Here is a 3,496-nt window from a genome sequence, read left to right as displayed (position 1 = left end):
TGCACTGTTCAAGCATACATTCAGAGAACAAAAGTGTTGCCACCACATCAAAATAATTAAACTATTATAAAATTCAGAATTCATGCAATTCTTTCCTTTTCAATTAAGCACGTTTTTATTCAAGAAAGGTGATGGATTCATAGGACATTCATAACTTTAAGGCATAGACACTAAGACACTAATGATCACAAGACACAAACATGGACAAATAAAGCATAAAAATCGAAAAACAGAAGAATAAAGAACAAGGAAATCAAGGAACGGGTCCACCTTAGTGATGGCGGCTCTTTCTTGCTCTTGAAGATCCTATGGAGTGCTTGAGCTCCTCAATGTCTCTTCCTTGTCTTTGTTGCTCCTCCCTCATGATTCTTTGGTCTTCTCTAATTTCATGGAGGAGAATGGAGTGTTCTTGATGCTCCACCCTTAGTTGTCCCATGTTGGAACTTAATTCTCCTAGGGAGGTGTTTAGTTGCTCCCAATAGTTTTGTGGAGGAAAGTGCATCCCTTGAGATGAACCTATCCATCTCCCATGACTCGGAGGTGGAAGCTTTTGCCTTCCCTTTCCTCTTTTTAGAGGTTTCTCCGGCCTTGGATGCCATAAATGGTTATGAAAAAGCAACGCTTTTACCACACCAAACTTAAAATGTTTGCTCGTCCTCGAGCAAAAGAAGAAAGAAGAGAGTAGAAGAAGAAGAAATGAGGAAGAAGGGGGAAGGTGGTGTGTTCGGCCAAGAAGGGTGGGTTTGGGAGGGAAAGTGGGTTGAATTTGAAGGGTGAGGTTGGTGGGGATTTATGAAGGATGGATGTGAGTGGTGAAGAGAAAGATGGGATTTGATAGGTGAAGGGTTTTTTTGGGGAAGAGGTATTGAGGTGATTGGTGAATGGGGGAAGAAGAGAGAGAGTGATGGTGGGGTCCTGTGGGGTCCACAGATCCTGTGGTGTCAAGGAAAAGTCATCCCTGCACCAAATGTTGCTCAAAATCACGTTTTGAGCTATTTCTGGCGTTAAACGCCGGGCTGGTGCCCATTCCTGGCGTTTAACGCCAGGTTGTTGCCCTTTACTGGCGTTTAACGCCAGTCTGGTGCCCCTTTCTGGTGTTAAACGCCCAGAATAGTGCCAGACTGGGCGTTAAACGCCCAACAGCTAGCATTACTGGCGTTTGAACGCCAGCTTCTTCTTCTCCAGGGTGTGCTATTTTTCTTCCTGTTTTTCATTCTGTTTTTGCTTTTTTTCATTGTTTTTGTGACTTCTTATGATCATCAACCTACAAAAAAGATAAAATAACAAAAGAAAATAGTTAACCATAAAACATTGGGTTGCCTCCCAACAAGCGCTTCTTTAATGTCATTAGCTTGATAGAGGACTCTCATGGAGCCTCAGAAATGCTCAGAACCGTGTTGGAACCTCCCAACACCAAACTTAGAGTTTGAATGTGGGGGTTCAACACCAAACTTAGAGTTTGGTTGTGGCCTCCCAACACCAAACTTAGAGTTTGACTGTGGGGGCTCTGCTTGGCTCTGTTTTGAGAGAAGCTCTTCATGCTTCCTCTCCATGATGATAGAGGGATGTCCTTGGGCCTTAAACACCAAGGATTCTTCATTCACTTGAATGATCAACTCTCCTCTATCAACATCAATCACAGCCTTTGCTGTGGCTAGGAAGGGTCTGCCAAGGATGATGGATTCATCCATGCACTTCCCAGTCTCTAGGACTATGAAGTCAGTAGGGATGTAATGGTCCTCAATCTTCACCAAAACATTCTCTACAAGTCCATGAGCTTGTTTTCTTGAATTGTCTGCCATCTCTAATGAGATTCTTGCAGCTTGCACCTCAAGGATCCCTAATTTTTCCATTACAGAGAGGGGCATGAGGTTTACACTTGACCCTAAGTCACACAAGGCCTTCTTGAAGGTCATGGTGCCTATGGTACAAGGTATAGAAAACTTCCCAGGATCCTGCCTCTTTTGAGGCAGTTTCTGCCTAGACAAGTCATCCAGTTCTTTGGTGATCAAAGGTGGTTCTTCCTCCCAAGTCTCATTTCCAAAAAACTTGTCATTCAGTTTCATGATTGCTCCAAGGTATTTAGCAACTTGCTCGTCAGTGACATACTCATCCTCTTCAGAGGAAGAATACTCATCAGAGCTCATGAATGGCAGAAGTAAGTCCAATGGAATCTCTATGGTCTCATTTTGAGCCTCAGATTCCCATTGTTCCTCATTGAGGAACTCAGAGGAGATTGGTACACGCCCACTGAGGACCTCAGTGGCGTCCTCCTCCTCTCTTTCCTCTCCATATTCGGCCATGTCTATGGCTTTGCACTCTCCTTTTGGATTTTCTTCTGTATTACTTGGGAGAGTGCTAGGAGGGAGTTCAGTAACTTTCTTGCTCAGCTGACCCACTTGTCCTTCCAAATTTCTGATGGAGGACCTTGTTTCATTCATGAAACTTTGAGTGGTCTTTATTAGATCAGAGACCATTGTTGCTAAGTCAGAAGTATTCTGCTTAGAACTCTCTGTCTGTTGCTGAGAACATGATGGAAAAGGCTTGCCATTGCTAAACCTGTTTCTTCCACCATTATTGTTATTGAAACCTTGTTGAGGTCTCTCTTGATTCTTCCATGAGAGATTTGGGGTGATTTCTCCATGAAGAATTGTAGGTGTTTCCATAGGGTTCTCCTAGGTAATTCACCTCTTCCATTGAAGGGTTCTCAGGATCATAGGCTTCTTCCTCAGATGAAGCTTCCTTAGTACTGCTTGGTGCATTTTGCATTCCAGACAGACTTTGAGAAATCAAATTGACTTGTTGAGTCAATATCTTGTTCTGAGCCAATATGGCATTCAGAGTGTCAATCTCAAGAACTCTTTTCTTCTGACTAGTCCCATTGTTCACAGGATTTCTTTCAGAAGTGTACATGAATTGGTTATTTGCAACCATTTCAATCAATTCTTGAGCTTCTGCAGGCGTCTTCTTCAGATGAAGAGATCCTCCAGCAGAGCTATCCAAAGACATCTTGGATAGTTCAGAGAGACCATCATAGAAAATACCTATGATGCTCCATTCAGAAAGCATGTCTGAAGGACATCTTCTGATTAATTGTTTGTATCTTTCCCAAGCTTCATAGAGGGATTCTCCATCCTTCTGTCTGAAGGTTTGGACTTCCACTCTAAGCTTACTCCATCTTTGGGGTGGAAAGAACTTTGCCAAGAAGGCATTGACTAGCTTTTCCCAAGAGTCCAGGCTTTCTTTAGGTTAAGAGTCCAACCATATTCTAGCTCTGTCTCTTACAGAAAAAGGGAATAGCATCAGTCTATAGACCTCAGGGTCAACCCCATTAGTCTTGACTGTGTCACAGATTTGCAAGAATTCAACTAAGAACTGATGAGGATCTTCCATTGGAAGTCCATGGAACTTGCAATTCTATTGCATTAGAGAAACTAATTGAGGCTTAAGCTCAAAGTTGTTTGCTCCAATGGCAGGGATAGAGATGCTTCTCCCA

At 42.9% G+C, this 3,496-nt stretch overlaps 1 non-coding gene across 1 annotated transcript; it reads left to right on the top strand.

The window, feature by feature from the left end:
- The first annotated feature begins 3,063 nt into the window (after window positions 1–3,063).
- Window positions 3,064–3,171, top strand: LOC130958959 (small nucleolar RNA R71). Its single transcript, XR_009078057.1, has one exon. It is a non-coding gene; the product is annotated as a small nucleolar RNA R71 (small nucleolar RNA).
- The last annotated feature ends 325 nt before the right edge of the window (window positions 3,172–3,496 follow it).

Source organism: Arachis stenosperma, chromosome 10 (genome assembly GCF_014773155.1).
Source record: "Arachis stenosperma cultivar V10309 chromosome 10, arast.V10309.gnm1.PFL2, whole genome shotgun sequence".
NCBI lineage: Eukaryota > Viridiplantae > Streptophyta > Magnoliopsida > Fabales > Fabaceae > Arachis > Arachis stenosperma.
Note: the sequence above shows the minus strand (reverse complement) of the source record. Positions and strands in the feature narration are given on the sequence as shown.